The sequence below is a fragment of the Pantherophis guttatus genome, chromosome 4 (assembly GCF_059756535.1).
Source record: "Pantherophis guttatus breed Tessera chromosome 4, ASM5975653v1, whole genome shotgun sequence".
NCBI lineage: Eukaryota > Metazoa > Chordata > Lepidosauria > Squamata > Colubridae > Pantherophis > Pantherophis guttatus.
In genome coordinates, this window is record NC_142066.1 from 30708159 (window position 1) to 30728786 (window position 20628).

Below are 20628 nucleotides of genomic sequence, written 5' to 3' on the forward strand. Positions count from 1 at the left end.
AGGGAAGGGAAATGATCAATGGCCAAAAGGCAAGACCCGGTGAGTTTTAGGATGGAGATAGACTTAGAATTCAGTTGAACAGAATACAGAGAGTCCTCAATTAAGATCGCAATTGAGCCCAAAATTTCCACTGCTAAGTGAGACATTTTGCCCCATTTTACAACCTTCCTTGCCACGGTTGTGAAATGAATCGCTGTGGTTGTTAAGTGAGTAGCACAGTGGTTGAGTGAATCGGGTTTCCCCATTGACTTTGCTTGTCAGAAGGTTGCAAAAGGGGATCTTGTGATCCCGGGATAATTGCAACCGTCATAAATATGAATCAGTTGCCAAGCATCTGAATTTGGATCACATGTCCAAATGGGGATGCTTCAACGGTTGTAAATGTGAAAAATGATTGTAAGTCACTTTTTTCAGTGCTGTTGTAGCTTTGAACAGTCACTAAATGAACTTTTGTAAATCGAGGACTATCTGTAACTACACCACCATGCCAGCCTTCAGCTGCTAGCCCAACAAGGATCTATGACTGGTTCATGATTCCAGTTGCTCTTTCTAGCACTTAAACATAGACTATTCCCTTAAGTCAGAGCTCTTGTGCACATATACAGGCAGCCCTCAACTTATAACCAGAATCTAAATTGCTAAGTAAGGTAGTTGTTGAGTGAATTGCATCCATTTTTAGGACTTTTTTTTTTGCTATGGTTGTTAAGCAAATCACCATGATCATTAAGTGACTGACATAGATTAAGTAAATTTGGCTCTCCCCATTGACTTTGCTTGTTGGAAGCCATCTGGGAAGGTTGCAAATTGTGATCTGGGATACTGCAATTTTTGTAAATTCGTGCCAATTACCAACACCCAAATTTTGATCATATGATTCTGGGGACACTACAACAGTCATAAGTGTAAGAACCAGTGATAAAGGAGAGAACTGGATGGGGTTTTTTTAGTACCATCATAACTTTGAATGACTGCTAAATGAATGGTGATAAGTCAAGGACTTCCTATATACTTTTTGGCATACTTCCAAATATAATCAGCGTTCTACAAAGGATGGTTAGGAGAATTTAATTTAAAGAGAGGAAATCTCCAGAATTTAACTAAAAGATACTTTCAGAATTATTGTGGCTGAGTTTGCTTCCTTTTGGCTTAACTTGTTGGGAAAGCTCAGAAATTATGGTTTTACTGCTAGCTGCATTGGGTGAACCCTGCTGATTATGGGTTACTGAATAAACCTGTTTAAACAAACTACAACAATGTGTGGATCAATATTTTAAAGATATTTATTGTATTCCAATCCTACCCTCCTTTAAGAACGATAGGCAGCTTTCTGGAAAGTCTTCCCCATTTTATCCTCACTAACATCCTGTGAAGGGCTTTGGGCTCATTGACCTAAATTCAAGGGATTGACCATGAGTTCCAAGTTCAACTTCTTAATCTCTCCCACCTTGGCTCTGTGAATGACTCTTCCTGACAGGGGGAGGGATATATAAAGTATATATATTCCCAATCTTCATTCAATGCTGAATGTATCATAAGGCCTGGGTCCCCAATCCCCAGTCTATGGTCCGCGGTATGCCAAAAACCAGGCCACGCTAACAAACCACGCCCCCTCTGGTCCTCGGAAAAATCTCTCTATATATACGAAAACGGTCCCTGGTGCCCTAAAGGTTGGTGTGGGGGGGCACTGTCATAGGCGACCTGAATACTGAGCTCCTCTACTGCATGTAGAAATTCAGTAGGTGAAGCTTCCCCCATCATTGCACTGTATCTGCACGTTAGGAAAAGTTTTACTTTGTGCCTTAGGTTCTCTTGCTAAAGGAATAGAAGGACTATAAAGGTAATGGAGGATCTATTTACCACTTGCTTCTTTGTCATTCTGGCTTTCCTATTTAGCCTTTAGTAGAATGATATTCAGAAATGAAGCAGGCGAATCATTCCCACTCAGGCTGATAAATCAATTTAGGAAATCCTTTTGTATAAAGCAGGGGTCGCCGACTCCCAGACCGCGGCCCACTATTGGGCTGTGGCCCATTCAGAACTGGACCACACAAGCACCCACAGCTTGTGCAAATGGAGCTGTGCACACGTGTATGCACACCTGCCACTCACACAGAACCATTCCCTCTCCCCTTCCCCTCCCCCGTGGCCCCCGGCCAGGCTGTCAAGCCGGAAAGGTTGGGGACAGCTGGTATAAAGACAAAAGGCTTCCATGGTTTTGTTACTTAAGAGTTTGTTATCCAGAAGTGAATTACAAGTACAGGTAGTCCTGTAGACTTACGACTACAATCGAGCCCAACATTTATGTTGTTAAGTGAGACATTTGCTAAGTGAGTTTTGCCCCATTTTATGACTTTTCTTGCCACAGTTGTTAAGTGAATCACTGCAGTTGATAAGTTAGTAACCTGGTTGTTAAGTGAATCTGGCTTCCCCATTGCTGGTCAGAAAGTCACAAAAGGGGTTCATATGACTTTGGGACACAGCAACGGTCGTAAGTATGAATCAGTTGTCAAGCACCTGAATTTTGATCACATGACCATGTGGGTGCTGCAATGGTCTTAACTATGAAAAATGGTCATAAGTCACATTTTTCTGTGCCATTGTAACTTTGAACGGAACTTAAATGAACTATTGTAAATTGAGGGCTACTTGTAGTCCTCAACTTATAACAGTTTATTTAGTGACCATTTGAAGTTACAACAGCACTGAAAAAAGTGACAAGACCATTTTTCACAGGGTCATTGCAACATCCCCTTGGCCACGTGATCGAAGTTTGGTTGCCTAGCAACTGGTTCATATTTTTGAGCATTGAAATATCCCAGAACAATGTGACCCTTTTTTGCGAACCTCCTGACAAGCAAAGTCAAGAGGGAAGCCAGATTTACTTAACAAGTTTGTTACTAATTTAACAACTGCAATGATTCCCTTAACAACTTTGGCAAGAAAGGTCCTAAAATGGGGCAAAACTCACTTAATAAATGTCTCGCCTAACACCAGAAATTTTGGGCTCAATTGTGGTCATAAGCGGAGGACTATCTGTATAGACTTTTTCATATTAAGGAATGAATCAGTGGTGGGTTGCTCCTGGTTCTGTCCAGTTCTTCGGAACCAGTAGTAAAAATGGCGGGAGGCTCTGTCCACCTGCCCGGACATCATAAAGTATGATCTGCATGCATGCCCAGAAGCTTCTGCACATGCCCAGAAGCATGTGCACTCCTGTTGCGAACCGGTAGTAAAGGTAAGTAAAACCCACCCCTGGAATGAATTGATATTGGAGACAGCAACTCAGTACCAACCTCCTGCCTATCTGTGTAGCTCAAAAATTCTGTGAGACTCAGAATTTTATTTTTATTTTATTTTACTTCGAATTTATATACCGCCCTTCTTCCTGGGAACTCAGGGTGGTGTACAGCCAGATAAAAACACATAATATAAACATTAAGAACAAATTAAAAGGAAATATCTCAATTTGGCCAAAAATTTAAGAAACATACAAATTTAAAATCATTTAAAAGGCATTGTTAGGCCAGCCCGGCTTGTTGGAAAAGGAAAGTTTTAAGGGAACGGCGGAAGGCACAGAGGTCTTGGATTCTCCTTATAGGAGAATGGCCCAGGGACGAGAGAGTTTGGGTCTCAAACTTGCTGCTTGGCTCCTGATCTGTAAAATGGACAAAAAGCACGTGAGGTTGTGATCATACTGAACTCTTAACCCATCACTTGATAAAGATGATACATTTTGATCATATTTAAATACATTCTATAAAAAAAAAATCTCTGTACAAATTTCCTCAAAAGCAAAGGTTTCCCCACCCTCCACTTACATCCTCTTCCATTTTTGAGATACAGTTATCTCCCAAAGAGGGATAGATGGGGAAATACAGATATTGCTTTGGCAAAGAGCAGATTGAAGTGTTCTAAGTGTGTGGATTTCCTTCCTCCTCCTGCCAGGCTACGTGAGGCTTGGATCGGTTGCCATGGTTTTCCTAAGGAGATGGGTAGCGTTTTGCAAGTGCTCCTACGTCATCAAGTTAGCCTATCCATACTTGTCTAGGCATTTAGAGAGAAAGAGAAAAACCATTCATGTCTCCCACTGCTATAGTTTGCTAGATTGTGTCCAGATGGTCAGTGTCTACCCACTAGTGGCCATTTTTGCAACACTGTGCCTCATGCTTAATTAAAGTAACCAAATTTGAGCTGTAAAAATCCCAAGTGACCACTAGAGTAATAGCAAACCTAACCTTTGCTGCCCTCTTGTGGTAATTTGAATTTTTGCAGCGGAGATACAGTAGCCCTAATTTAACTTCAAAGTCAGCCTGTGCAGAGGCTTCCACAGAAATGTAGCATTGTGTGAATCTAAACAAAGGATGAAGTTGAGAAGAGTCAGACAGGCTTCTCATTTCTTTCACAGGAAGTAACTTTTGTGGACCACAATTTCTGAGCAAGCTTTTAAGGATTTGAGTGGCCATTGGGGAATTTTTCAAGACAGTTTGAATTTAATCCAGAATTCATCTAAATTCAATCAAAATCCAGTTTTTAATCTTTACTTATGTTGGGGCTGCAGTAAAGAAGTCTGTGCATTGCCTCTACATATGCACGTAGGGGTTTGTTTGTTTTTTCCCTTCCTTTCTTTTCCTTTCCTTTCCCTTTTTTTTTTTTTTTTTGGCTTTCTGTTCCAATGCAGCGCGTTTAGCGTAAGGCTGTAAAGAATTAAAAATGCAACTTCTACAATTATCATAGATAAATGCAAAGGTAATAATAGATAGATAGATAGATAGATAGATAGATGGATGGATGGATGGATGGATGGATGGATGGATGGATGGATAGATAGATAGATAGATAGATAGATAGATAGGTGGGTGGGTGGATGGATATAGATGATAGATAGATATAGATGATAGAGGGATGATATATTAGATAGATAGATAGATAGATAGATAGATAGATAGATAGATATAGAGATAGATGATAGTTAGATATAGATGATGGAAGAGATAGAGAGAGAGAGAGAGATTAGATAGGTGGGTGGGTGGATGGATGGTTATAGATGATAGATAGATATAGATGATAGATAGATAGATAGATGATAGATAGATAGATAATAGATAGATGATAGATAGATAGATAGATAGATAGATAGATAGATAGATATCGATGATAGCTAGATGATAGATGATAGATGAGATAGATAGATAGATAGATAGATAGATAGATAGATAGATAGATAGATAGATAGATAGGTGGGTGGATGGATATAGATGATAGATATAGATGATAGAGGGATGATAGATTAGATAGATAGATAGATAGATAGATAGATAGATAGATAGATAGATAGATATAGATGATAGATAGATATAGATGATGGAAGAGATAGAGAGAGAGAGAGAGATTAGATAGGTGGGTGGGTGGATGGATGGATATAGATGATAGATAGATATAGATGATAGATAGATAGATGATAGATAGATAATAGATAGATGATAGATAGATAGATAGATATAGATGATAGCTAGATGATAGATGAGATAGATAGATAGATAGATAGATAGATAGATAGATAGATAGATAGATAGATAGATGAGAGAGAGATGAGAGAGAGAGAGAGAGAGGCATAGACAGAAACATTTTCATTCAAGTGATGTGGCAGAATTATTTGATCATTTTAGATGTGTTGTGCCTATCCAAACCGTTCACACAGTTTCTTTTTATTGCAAAACATTAGGAAATGCACCTTAGTGGTTTGCTGATGAATTTAAACAGATCATAGGCTCTCTGAGTGCTATAAATAAAATTGGGGTGTAAATGCTCTCTCATGCTCTCTCTCTGGCAGTGAGTTGTTGGACTCCGGTTGTTATGAAAGCTGTTAGATTTCAGGTCTTCTGTCTAAAAATAAATGGATCTGGCAACTGGGCCTTCTACAAAGGAACTGGCTGGATTAGAGTAGAGAGGAGGTTGATGTTTACACAGAATTGTGTTTTGCTTGCTGGTGGAGGAAATGGCAGAGGGAAGGTTAACAAGAGCTTAACTCCCATCCAAGCAGTTGTTTTTAAGGATCTTTGGGGATTATGTATTTAATCATGTTCTCAACCATAATCATATGCATGCAAGGGGCGTCTAGGAGTTTAAAACGTTCCCTTACACACACTTCATTTTCCTTCTAAATGAGGTTGTTGGAAAAGAAGACAAGACAGGTGCAGAAGATTGTGGATTATGAAAGGATTTCTGAATTAGAGAATTTGGGCTCAGCCTGCTTCAACCATTTTTCCATACTTGTAGGTAGATCTCATGACCAAAAATAAAGTTGATCCAGGAAATTGGAAACTTTATTGTTTTGGCACCAACAGACTAATTTTTCCTGGGCCAATCTTGTCTGTTTGTTCTCCCTTTAGTAAAATAATATTCTTACCTCTCTAGAAGCTGCTAAAAAAAATTTAAGACAGGCATTGCAAGATATGAAATGAAAGAAGTGGTGGTGAGGCCCCTCCTCAAGAAGCCCTCTCTGTATCCAGCTGTTTTGGCTAACTATCGTCCAGTCTCCAACCTTCGCTTCGTTGCGAAGGTTGTTGAGAGTGTGGTGGCGCGGCAGCTTCCCCAGTACCTGGATGAAGCTGTCTATCTGGACCCGCTCCAGTCCGGCTTCCGGCCTGGGCACAGCACGGAAACGGCATTGGTCACGTTGGTGGATGATCTCTGGAGGGCTAGGGATAGGGGTTGCTCCTCTATCCTGGTCCTGTTAGATCTCTCAGCGGCTTTTGATACCATCGACCGTGGTATCATGTTGCACCGGTTGAAGGGGCTTGGGGGTGGGGGGCACCGTTCTGCGGTGGTTCTCCTCCTACCTCTCTGACCGGTCGCAATCTGTGTTGACAGGGGAGCAGCGGTCGACCCCGAGGCACCTTGCTTGTGGGGTGCCACAAGGGTCGGTCCTCTCGCCCCTCCTGTTCAACATTTATGTGAAGCCGCTGGGCGAGATCATCCGTGGCTTTGGGGTGGAGTTCCATCAGTACGCTGACGACACTCAGCTGTACATCTCCACCCCAGGCCACCCCAACGATGCCCTTGAAGTGATGTCCCAGTGCCTGGAGGCCGTGCGGGCCTGGATGGGAGAAACAGGCTCCGACTCAACCCTTCCAAGACCAAGTGGCTGTGGCTTCTGGCGTCCCGATATAGCCAGCTGGTGCCATTGCTGGCTATTGGGGGCGAATCATTGGCCCCCACGGAGAGGGCTCGCAACTTAGGCATCCTCCTGGATGCACAGCTGTCTTTAGAAGAGCATATGACAGCCGTGGCCAGGGGGGCTTTCTATCAGGTTCACCTGATACGCCAGTTGCGTCCCTTTCTGGATCGGGACTCCCTACGCACGGTCACTCAAGCACTTGTCACTTCCCGACTGGACTACTGCAATGCTCTCTACATGGGGCTCCCCTTGGGGTGCACCCAGAGGCTGCAGTTGGTCCAGAATGCGGCCGCGCGGGGGATTATGGGAGCGACGGGGCGCTCCCACGTGACACCTCTCCTGCGTGAGCTGCACTGGCTTCCTGTGGTCTTCTGGGTGCGCTTCAAGGTGTTGGTGACCACCTTTAAAGCGCTCCATGGCTTAGGGCCGGGGTATTTGTGAGACCGCCTTCTGCCGCCAATAGTCTCCCACCAGCCAGTTCGCTCGCACAAAGAGGGCCTCCTCAGGGTGCCGCCAGCCAGATAGTGCCGGCTGGCGACCCCCAGGGGGAGACCCTTCTCTGTGGCGGCACCAGCCCTCTGGAATGACTTACCCCCTGAGATACGCACGATATCAGACCTCCGGACTTTTCGCCGGGCCCTAAAAACACACTTATTCCATCTAGCTGGGCTGGCTTGATCCCGTCCTCTCAGTTTTAATTGATTCGGTTTTAATTTGGGTTGTTTTAAATTATTTGGGCCAAAATTATTTAATTATTTTTAAATTGTTTTTTAAATTTTGTATACGATGTTTTATTTTGGCTGTGCACTGCCCTGAGTCCTGCGGGAGAAGGGCGGTATAGAAATATAAATAAATAAATAAATAAATAAATAAATAAATAAATAAATAAATAAATAAATAAATATGGTTAGGAGAAATGGTTAACATTTTCTACATCAATGTGGAAGTAACATCCACTGGATTCAACATAGCTTACTTAAATAAGTGTCACAAAGTCTGTTGGTGCCTATTCAAACTATCAGATTTTATTAAAAGGCATAAACTCAGCTGTTGCTCATAAAAAGTTATGCTTTCTAGTAAGATTTGTTGGCTGAAAAAGATGCTACCAATCTCCTCCTCGATTTTTTTTTTTTTTTGGCTCCAGTAGACTAACATAGCTTTCCTTTTCCAATGTGTAAGTGTGTAAGAGAGAGTTGTCCGAAGAATAATTTAGGGTTCCAACTCGAACTGGGGTTGCACAAAAATAAATAAAAATGAGATCTAGACCGTTGTGAGGAAAGGAGAAATATTTATTGGGGGCAGCTGCAGAGAAATGGGGTACAGTGACAGTTTTATAGGGGAGCTTGTCATGGATATGGAAATATTTATGTGCTGATTCTAGGATGACATTTGAGGGGTGTGTGTGTGTGTGTGTGTGTGTGTGTGTGTGTTTAGGTATGTTGCCTATGATGTTTTTTTAATGAACATGCAGTTCCACTGGAATTTAATTAACTCTATCTGGATTTACAGACCTTATCCTTTGATACGTGGATTAGGTTTGGGTAACTTATTTGGGGATTCGAGGAAGTTTGAGTAAAAGATTTCCTCCCATTTGCTATTTTTATTTGATTAACTTAATTTGATTAACAGTCTCTACTTTAAAATGGCAGGAAATCATGTGGCTAATTTTTGACAGTTGTAATCGGAAAGGATTCCCAAGGTCATAAAAAGAGGTAATTTTACTGCAGAGAATGTGGATACTTTACACCAATGAATTAAGTTCATTGGCATGAAGGAAGTTGAGTTTTTTTAACCTTCGGTATTCATACAAGAGGAACTAGAATAATGTCCACATAAACTTTTGCTTCATTTTTATATTTTCAATATTCCTTCCATGGTCGAAGTGGAAATGAAATTCTCCAGGCTTAATAAGTATTAGAAAAATAGCTGTTTCAGGTGCCCCCTGGTGGTGCAGAGGTTAAAGTGCAGTATTGCAGACTAACTCTGCCGACAGACTGAAGTTCGATCCTGACCGGCTCAAATTTGACTCAGCCTTCCATCCTTCCATGGTCGGTAAAATGAGGATTCAGATTATTGGGAGCAATATGCAAATAATATTTCTACATTTTAAACCGCCCAGAGAGTGTTGTAAAGAATTATGGAGTCGTATATAAGACTAAATGCTATTGCTATTTCTATGCTGTTTGTGGCTATGCCTTTGGATTTTGGTGGGAAGGAAACAACTTGCAAGGTTAGTGGCTCCTCACTAAATTCATGTCTGAAAATCCATGTATTGGATTCATCCCCAAGGTCTGCTTCAGATCTTGGAGAAAAACAAAAGTTTCCCAAATTCATTGATGGAATTGCCTCCCAGCCAGCAATAGGCTTATTTAATTTTCAGCTTTCCTGCAACCATTGCATAGATCATGTATCACTGTTTGATTATATATTTGGTCCCCCAAGTTACAACCAGTTATTAAGCAATCCTTTGAAGTTAAGATGGGCCTCCCCAGAGCTAGTCATAACCTGATTTTGAAATTCTGACTTCAGAACATAAACTGACATCAAGTTCAGAATGAGCTCCTGCGAAAACAAAACAAGTTTAAATCTTTCAAAAATTCTGTAATAGTTAAACCAATCACAAATGAATCCTTCACTTATTAATTGTCCTCTTGTCTTTATTTTCAACCTCTTTTTTTTCAAATATCCCGATATGTCATCTACACATTCCACTTTGAGGCCAGCACATTTCACTCACTCCCAATACAGAGATATTTGGACATTTCTTTGATAGTGTTGTGTATTTTCCCAGATTCATACAGGCTTCTCAGATTCCATGTTCCAATTCGTAGTTTTGGGTTTATAGTGTTTATAGCGGACCAAGAGATTCTTAGCACCCCTGCCCCATTTAAGGGGCCCCCGTATTTGGGGCCATTATTAGGTTTTGCCGCCATTAACACGATTTTCCTGGGAAATATATAGTGTAGCAGTCTTCCCTTTGCTTTCTACACCGCTGGGCACACGCTGTTCAAGTGGCTGCCACCACACCTTGTGCTGTTCTTCTGAAGCCGTTCCGACCAATGTAGTCTCCGCCTTCAGTTGATACTGATGAGCCAGCTGCCACTCACCAGCCTGTTGGTTCACGGGAGATATTTGATTCCCTCCAATCTGTCATTACAGCATAAAAGCCATACTGGATAGGGCCCCCCAATCTGCCACCCAGGGACGTGCTCTGTGGGGGTTCCAGACTCCCCCTGAAAGCATATGCCTTCCCAGAGTATATTTTGGACATGTGATGCGACACTGTTCTGCCCCAGCTACGGACCCCAAAGAATGCAGCACACACAAAGTCTGTACAAACCTTAGTTTACTAAAATAAAATCAGGTTTTTTTTCAAACAAAGGCTGTTAATTAACTTTCTTAACAGCCTCCAAGAATCCAAAGAATAAATAATCTTAATTTTACTATGGTTGGCAGAAAGCCCAGAAGCAATTTGCAGAGAACTAAGATCAAGGCACGAACGGTTGTTCCCTGCAAATTGTTTCAGTCGGCGTTCCTCCTTAAATAGGCTAAGGGAGTGGCCAATTAGCCCCAATCCTTACTCTCAAGGAGACCTTCTCCTGAGGAGCCACTCCTGCCTTTTGGCAGCTCTGTGCGCCCATGCACCGAGAAGAGGCTCCTCCTCTTCATCCTCTTCACTTAAGGGAGCTTCTGGAGGTTCTGAAGGCCCTGGCTGAATCCCCGCCTCTGGCACCACATCTTCTCCAGCCTTCTCATTGTCTGACTCGAGTGCTAGCTGCACAGGCTGCTGGTGCAGCACCACACCAGCCTCCTCGCTGTCCGAATCAGCCACCAGCCGCACAGGCCGCGTACGGGCCACAACAGACACCCAGAAAAATATGATATACTTCGCTTAATCCTCCAGGGAAAAATAGAAGGCAAACGAGATCCAGGCAGAAGAAGAACATAATGGCTTCAAAATCTAAGGGACTGATTTGGACAAAACTCAGCAGCACTTTTTCATGTGGCTGTTGATAAAAATAGGATTGCCAACGTGATCGCCAACATCCAATGACAGATATGGCACAAGAAGAAGAAGGAGAATGTCATCTATTTACATTCCGATACCGTCTCTGTTCTATGTGGTGCTTCATGAGGCGATAGCCAAAGTGGAACATTACATAGAACAGAGATTTTCTATGTATTTACGACTATTTGCAGCTTCCCACGGTCATGTGACCATTGTTTTTGGTGTTTTTTGCTGGATTCATTTAATGACAGCTGCATTTGCTTAAAAACTACCACAAAAAGGTTGTAAAACTGGGTACAGTGACATGGTGACCTGCTTAACAACCATGATTTACAGGACTACAGGAAAATATGACTTGGCTAGCCTCAATCACCTTTTCTTCCTTTTAGAATTAATCATGATGAATTACAGGTAGTCCTCCACTTACAACAGTTTGTTTAGTGACCTTTCAAAGTTACAATGGCAATGAAAAATGTGACTTATGACTGTTTTTCACAGTTACAACTTTTGCAACATCCTCATGGTCATGTGTTCAGAATTCAGACGCTTGGCAACTGGTTCATCTTTATGACTGGCGCTGTGTCCCAGGGTCATGTGATCCCTTTTGCAACCTTCTCACTAGCAAAGTCAAAGTAACTCGCTTAACAACTGGGTTACTAACTTATTAACTGGAGTGACTCACTTAACAACTGTGGCAAGAAAGGTTGTAAAATGGGACAAAGCTCATGTAACAAATGTCTCACTTAACAACATAAATTTTGGGCTGAATTGTCGTCATAAGTTGAGGACTACCTGTATCTCTTTTGTACCACTCAAAAGGCATTGTTCATCATGGAGAAGAATTTTACCAGAGGTCCATGCCATAAATGACATGGTAGATCATTCCTGGCAAAGATTTGTTTGTCTGTATCCCTAAGTTAACCATTAGGGTTAAATCAACCAGAGTTAGTAAACTAACTTAATCAAGGCCTAAATACAGATTATCGTTAAGGCATTTCTCCTACTGCTATCATAACTAATAATCATAGATAAGGCTATCAGCCAAGTCAAATATTTTTCTTTATCCATAAGTTTAATGAAATGCATGTTTCTGCTATTGGGCACGGCATGTGTTTACTTTTTCTCTACCTATGCTGGCAACCCAGAAAATTTAGAGAGTATCTTTGGAGAGATACAGCAGGCTATTTATTATATTTTTATTTTTAATTCATCACATTTTTATACTGCTCATTCCACTTAAATGACTCCGCTCTGTGTAGATTCTTGCATTTATTCTCCTGACACCTTAATTGGGCTCCAGTGAGCAAAGCATTCCTAAAGCAGAATTTGTTAAGCTCACAATATAAATAAATTTGTTGTGACTAATTTGCTACGTTCCTACTATGAAAAATGAACTTTCAGAATTCTGAGAATCACACACAACTACTTCTTAATCCCAGATTTGGGTTCTTTGGATGTATTTGCTCAGAAAGAGAAATTGAAGGCTAGGTTACAGGCAGTCCTTGACTTATGACCGAAATTGGGACCAATATTTGTTGCTTAATTGTTAAGTGGCTTTATGGCCTTTTTTCCTAAGCAAATCACTGCAGTTGTTAAATGAATCTTATGTCATTAAGTGAATCCAGTTTCCACCATTGATTTTGCTAATTGGAAGCCAGCAAGGAAGGTCATATATGGTGATTGCATGACTATGGGATGTTCCAATATATGCCGGTTGCCAAGCACCCGAATTTTGATCATGTGACGGTGAGGATGCTGCAATGATTGTTAAGTACAAGGATCAGTTTCAAGTCACATTTTTTCAATGCCATCGTAACTTTAAATGATCACTAAAGGAATGGCAGTAAATTAAGGACTACCTGTAGTTGACTGTATTTTAGTTGAATAAATGATTATAAAAATATGCATATGAATAAAAGTATGTCCATAAGGAAAATATACTTCCTTGCTTATAGACAACATTTTCATGAGCCATGGAAGCTGGCTATATTGGCATTTCTCTTTTTCAAGAAAGTCACATTTTTTACCTTGTATGGGAACAATACGTTGTACAATTAAGGAAGTAATTTATGAAATGCAATGAGGCTTTCTATGCATAAAAAACAAACAAACAAGAGGAGTTAAGCAGCTTAAATTAAAGAGCCCCCAGGTGATATTCTGCATAAAAATATGTAGACAATATGTTTTATCTAATCATGAGAGTGCAAAACCTCAAATCCTAGAGCTGGAAGGGACCTCGGAGGTCTTCTAGTCCAACCCCTTGCTCAAGGCAGGAGACCTTACACTATCCCAGTCAAATGGTTGTCCAGTCTATTCTTGAAAACCTCAGTGATGGAGCACCCACATCCTCAGGAGGCAAGCTTTTCCATTATTAACTTCTCTCACTGTCAGAAAATGTCCCCTTAGTTGGATCTCTCTTTGACAAGGTTCAATCCATCAGTTCTTGTCTTGCCCTCTGGGAATAAGTCTCTTCTTTGAAGAGACAGCCCCTCAAGTACTGGAAGACAGCTGGTCATGTCTCCACTAATCTTTCTCTTTGATAGGCTAGCTATATCTAGCTCCATCAACCACTTGTCATACAATTTAGCCTCCAGACTCTTTATCATCTTTGTTGCTCTTCACTCACATTTCCTAGAATATCATATACATATATATATATATTCTTACTTCTTCGTAGGGTTTATGTGTGTTTTTCCTCTAGCCAGGTTTCTCCTATGTAACCAAGGTTTTTCTGCAGCCCTAGCTCAGTAGAATCACATCCACTAGATTCTGGGCTTTTTTCTTTTCTGGCAGCCAGCAAGTTTTTCCTGCCAGGTGGGAGACTTATATAGATCTATTTCCAGCTCGTTTGCTTTCATCAGTAAGCCACATCTTATGTATCCTCCCTGTAAAGGTATAGTATCTATTTTCTTACTTCTTCGTAGGGTTTATGTGTGTTTTTCCTCTAGTCAGGGAGGATACATAAGATGTGGGTGTGGCTTACTGATGAAAGCAAATGAGCTGGAAATAGATCTATATAAGTCTCCCACCTGGCAGGAAAAACTTGCTGGCTGCCAGAAAAGAAAAAAGCCCAGAATCTAGTGGATGTGATTCTACTGAGCTAGGGCTGCAGAAAAACCTTGGTTACATAGGAGAAACCTGGCTAGAGGAAAAACATATATACATATATACATATACATATACATATACATATACATATACATATACATATACATATACATATACACATATACACACATATACATATACATATACATACATACATACATACATACATACATACATACATACATATATATATATATATATATATATATATATATGTTTTTCTTCTAGCCAGGTTTTCCCTACGTAACCAAGGTTTTTTGTAGCTCCAGCTCAGTAGAATCACATCTACTCGGTTCTGGGCTTTTTTCCTTTCTAACAGCTTTCAACAGAACCGAGTAGATGTGATTCTACTGAGCTGGAGCTACAAAAAACCTTGGTTACGTAGGGAAAACCCACACATCTGAAAGGAACCAAGATTGTGAAACACTGACCTACAGGTGCTGCAAAGCTCCAAATAGCCATGAGATGGCACCATGCATTTGAGATTTCTGTCAGCCTTGGCTGCCATCAAGTGGTCCTCTGGATTTCTGCAGCCCATATGATTGCTTGAGCTGGAGACACAAAGGGGCTGCCATAAGGGGTGGGCTTCAAAAATTTTAGCAAGGGGTTCTCTACCCAGTTGCTGGGTAGGTGTGGCCATGGTGGGCAGGGCCTAGTTGGCCGCCTGCACCACGGCCCAGGGGGGCGTTTTTGCCCTCTCAGGGCTCCGGAGGTTTTCCTCGAGCCTCTGGGAGAGCAAAAACGGCCTCCCCAGGCTCCAGATTCCCTCTGGAGGCCAGAAACGGGCCCGTTTCCGGCTTTCCCGAACTTCTGGTAAGCCTGTTTTTCACCCTCCCCAAGCCTCCACGTGCACCCTGCACTTACCTGCATCCAAAACAGGTTGTGTGGGGACTCCTGGGAGGGGTGGGATGGGAGGGGCCAGCCAGGAGTGGGATTTGGGGATTCTCTGAACTGCACAGAATCTTAGATAGAGGTTCTCCCGAACCCCTGCGAACCCCTAGCAGCCCACCCCTGCCTGCCATGAAATTAAGAAATGATTGATTAAGACATGAAGAATTGATTAATGCCATGAAGAAGGATTACAGGAATTGGGTATATCCAGTCTAATGAAAAGAGGGACTGGGGTGACATGAAAGCACTTTTCCAATATTTAAGGAGCTCCTACAAAGACAAGGGGGTCAAATTATTTTCCAAAGCACCAAAAGGCAAGACAAGAAACAACAACTGGAAACTAACCAAGAAAAGAAACCATCTAGAACTAAAGAGAAATTTCTTAATGGTGAGAGCATCAAACATTGGAAGAAGTTCAATGTTTCAGAAGTTGTCGGTACTCCATGGAGCCTCACAGGAGGCTTTCAAAAAGAGACTGAACAATCATTTGTCTGAAATGGTTTAGGGTTTCCTGCTCAAGCAGGGGGTTGGACTAGAAGATCTCCAAGGCCCCTTCCAACTCTATTATTCTATGTTCAATGAAATTAATTCCTCTTCCTGCCATCTGTAATGAAAGCAAGAGTGCTCGAGCCGGCCAGCTCAAAAATAATTAGAGCAGCTAATCTAAAGATATTTACCTTTCCAAGAAGGAGGAAGAAACATAATGAGCCATGCACATGGCTAGCCTATTCCCTTCTTTGTTCACAATTTGTGTGTGTTGGTTTGTTTAAAAATCACAGTTCCTTCCCTCCTTAGTTCAATCCTGGAAAAGGATCTGGAGAGTTTTGAAGTGGATGAGTAAATTTCAGGCTTGAAGGGATATAAACTTCCTGCAAAAGAAAAATTGGGCTACTGAATTAGTTCCCACTTGCGATTTTTAAAATTACTTCAAAAGCATGAATGAAGAACTGTTCCCTAATATGAGTTCTAATGGGAGAAGATCTCTCAGTTAATCCAGAAGAAAGCTTGTGAATCTCTGCTATTGAGATTATTGTAAAGATGTGGAGACTCTAGAAAGCGTGCAGACAGGTGCAACAAAGATGATTAGGAGACTGGAGCTAAAACACATGAAGAGCAGTTGCTGGAATTGGGTATGACTAGTTTAATGAAAAGAAGGACTAGGGAGTGACATGATAGCAGTGTTGCAATATCTAAAGAGCTGCCACAAAGAAGAGAGAATCAAGCTATTCTCCAAAGCACCTGAAGGCAGAACAAGAAGCAACGGATGGAAACTAATCAAGGAGAGAAGCAACATAGCACTAAGGAGTAATTTCCTGATGGTTAGAACAACTAGAAGTTTTGAGTGCTCCAATACTGAAGGTTTTAAGAAGAGGCTGGACAACCATTTGTCTGAAATGGTATGGGGTTTCCTGCCTGAGCAGGGGGTTGGACTAGAAGACCTCCAAAGTCCCTTCCAACTCTGTTACTCTGCACTGTTAGTCTGTCCTTCCCAAATGAACAGAGGCTACAGTATAGCCAATGCTTGGCTTTTCACTTTTATCGCCAGCCAAGGATGTTTTGCATCCTTCGTCTTGTCTCCAAACTGATAACACTTAAATAACAGCTGAGCAAATGGGAAGAGAGGCACAGAGGTTAAGGTGACAGAAATAGGCCCCAAGGTTGAAAAGGCATCTCTGAAAATTCTTCAGAAAAGGATGATATCACTGTGCATTCATCTAGTAAACCAAAGGGGGCTGGGGAATGTGTCCAGGGGGAAAGGGTGATTTCAGGACACAACACCAATCACAGAAGATCTGAAAATCTTTATACAGTTGGTCCTCAACTTATGATCACAACTGGGAGTTGAATTTCCATTGTTAAGCAAGCTGGTTGCTATGTGAGTCATCCCTGATTTTACAACCTTTTTTCCATGGTTGTTAAACAAATTGCCGCAGCTGTTAAGTGAATTATGCAGTTGTTAAATAAATCTGGCTTCTCCCACTGACTCTGCTTGCAGGGAATGGGAAGGTTGCAATCACATGACCCAGGATATTGCAACCATTGTAAGTATATTCCGGTTGCCAAGCATCCAGATTTTGATCATGAGACACTGCGGTGGTTGTTCGGTGCAAGAACCAGTTGTAAGTTACTTTTTTCATTGCCATGGTAACTTTGAACCATCGCTAAAGGAATGGTTGCAAATCAGTAATGGATTTCAATTTAGTTTGCTACTGGTTTGCGCATGTGCGACGCTTCTGTGCATGCACAGAAGCGTCCGGGTGGGTGGGCGGAGCTTCCTGTCACGGCCACTACCGGTTCGCCCGATCCGAAGCAAACCAGTAGCAACCTACCACTATTGCAAATCAAGGACAAACCGTAATGGTTTTAAAATCCCAGTTCCATACATGTAGTCAAGTTATGATCACAATTGAGCCCAAAACTTCTGTTGCTAAGTGAGACATTTCTTAAGGAAGTTTTGCCCCATTTTGCAACCTTGCATGCCACAGCTGTTAAATAAATCACTGCAGTTGTTAAGTTAGTAACACGATTGTTAAGTGAATCTGGCTTCCCCATTGACTTTGCTTTTCAGTAGGTCACAAAAATGATCACATGATTATGGGACACTGTAACCGTCATAAATATGAGTCAGTTGCCAAGCATCCAAATTTTGATCTCGTGACTATGGAAATACTGCAGTGCAAAAAACGGTCATAAGTCACTTTTTTTCAGTACGTGTTAATTTCAAAAGGTCACTAAACGAACTGTTGTAAATCGAGAACTTCCTGTAAGAGCAGATTTGGCTCTTTAAACTGGTGTTAGGGAAAGGAAAGTTGGACCCAGCAAGAGATCAATCTAACAAAACGTTGCACTCAAGTGGCCTAATGTAGCTCTTTTCAACTCCATGTTCCTATTGGATTCAAATGGCCCAAATAACCTTCCAAATCTACGACTGTATTATTGATGTACTAAATGTACCATCAATTAGTAAAATAGACATTCTAAGCACAGTCTTCATGTGCTAGTTCAGGCTGTACTTTGGGAATGTAACTTGCAAGCATTCTTCTGGATCGATTTAAAAAAAATTCTATGAATAGAACATGAGGACATCAATGAACAAGCTGAACTGAAACTTTTCTCCTTGCTTGCAAAGAAAACCTTAAGATTTTTTTTTTCCCCATCTGAAACAATACAATCATATATCGGGGTGCAGCCTCAATATTGTAATGAGCAATCATCAGTTTTAAGTTATAAGCTTCAAAAGCCATTAACCAACAAAATGAAAGAACAAACACATCTCAGGATGATGTTCAAGGTAGAAGCATGGGCACTAATTAATTCCTAAGAAGAGAAGTGTTATGTCAATGAAGATTCTCAGCCATCCAGACAGAGTTGTCTGAAGGTTGAGTCATTGCACTCAGACTAATTTTTGTTCTTGGTTTGAGATGTTTCACTGCTCATCCAAGCAGCTTCATCAGTCAGAGAAAGTCAGGCAGAGAGTTGTTAAAATGTACCAACTCCTGCTGCATCAAACTCGGGAGTTTTCTCCCCAAAGCGTTTTGCAATATTTACTAAGATTTGTATTTATTTGGAGCCACTTCATCTGTTCAGAAAAGAAATAAACTCTCAGTGCTGCAGTTCTAAAAAGGTGAGAAGATTGAATACTTGCTTAAAGTCTTCTTCTATTCTTGGTGACTTCAGAGGCATGCAACATGATGAAGTTGTACTGCCTTTTTCAGGGATGGTTTTCTGACTTCCCATTCTGCCTACAGATCTGGTAATCTCCCATTCCATGTTAGACCCAAATTTAATCCTGTGTACTTCTAAACCCTGTGTAGCAAGTGCCATCAGATTTTGTGTCCTGCTAAGACATGATCAGAAGGATATTTATATAACCTTTCAGATTACAGAATGATGGATGGGCTGATTTGTCACAAGCAGCAAGAAAACCAGCAAGTTGAATATATTTACAATACATTACTTCACAGACTTTAGTCTACTTCTTAGATGGAATGTATTTATATCCATCCATCCCTGAGTGGGAAGACAACAGTTAACCGTGAGCTCAAAGGGAAATAAAATTTGGAAAGAATAAATGATGATAATTGTCTTATTAATAGTGGCACTCACAAAACAGTGTGAGTCAATGAGATGGACCTAACAAGTACAGTTTGATTTTTAAAAGTTGTTCCTGTTCAAATTTCCAGGCAAAATTGCTTTTTCCCCTTCTTTGAAATTACCAAAAATGGAAAAAGTTGAAAGGTTATAGTTAAATAAAAATTCAATCAGTTAAAAATTACTGTCCAGCAGCACCTGAAAGGGATGTTTATTTCTGGTTACAACATTGTCTGCGTGTCAACCCTGAAGCTGACCTGACCGAGGCCATTTTCAGGTTTCAGTGAAACCTGAATGTTAGGGAGCAGGGAATAGTGACATCTGGGATTTTGTAGCCAAAACAAAATACTTTCTCCTGGGAACCAAGGACATTCCCACAGGCGGCCAGAGAGTGGAGGAGCGAAGTTATCAGGCAACTGGACAGCATCTCGATGGGACCATGTGACTGGTTGTTTGGGGAAGGGGAAAAACTTTTAATTAGATGAAAACAGCGGGAATATTCAGAGTCGGTTTTCACTGGCCTGTGCCAATATGATATATCCAATAAAACTATTCTTTGAGGAAACTGCCTACCTTGGAGTTCTGTTTGCTATAGGCGTATTACTTGGAACCCTGACACTGTGCTACAATAAATGAATGGCTGTTCTGACAAAGAAACATTCATTCTGTAATAGGAAATACCTGACTTGATTTGATGTCATTTCTCATCAAACCCCACCACCAAAGGTGAGGGAGGGAGATTGTCACTCCTATAAATCCTCATCTAAACTCTTATTCTTCCCAAGAGGTCCCCAGAAACCTGATTTCTCCTCTGACCCAATAGTTCTTCACAGGAAAAAGATTGAGTGTCAAGTAGAAATACTGCTACTATTTGTATATTTACTTGACACAATGAACTAAATTTTAGTTCATCTGATTACATGACTGTGGGGATACTGTAATGGTCAGTAGTATGACAACTGGTCACTTTTTTCAGTGCTGTTGTAACTTTGAACAGTGGCTAAACAAATGCTTGTAAGTGGAAGACTACCTGCATTCATTCAAGCCCAAAGAGTAGTTTAAACCTAGGTCACATTGTGATTTAGCTTGACCACAATGTCTAATTATATTTTGTTGTAGCTTATCTTAACTTTACAATAATACAGCGAGTCCTGCAAATATGGAATAGTAAACTTATAATTGTCATTTCTGACTCTTCATGACTTGATGGACATCATCTTGCTAAGATGGTCTGTCACTCGTTGCTTCTTCTGTTTGCGTCATCAATGATATATTTTTCAATATAGTGGTACCTCAGAACTCATCGCTAATAGGTTCCAGGAGGTGCAAAAAGTACTAAGAAGGAGTACCA

The 20628-nt window shown here is 41.1% G+C and overlaps 1 protein-coding gene across 2 annotated transcripts in view; it reads left to right on the forward strand.

Moving 5' to 3' along the window:
* Window positions 1-20628, forward strand: part of SYT5 (synaptotagmin 5) — a 41517-nt gene that overhangs the window by 1156 nt on the left and 19733 nt on the right. The window lies entirely within an intron of this gene.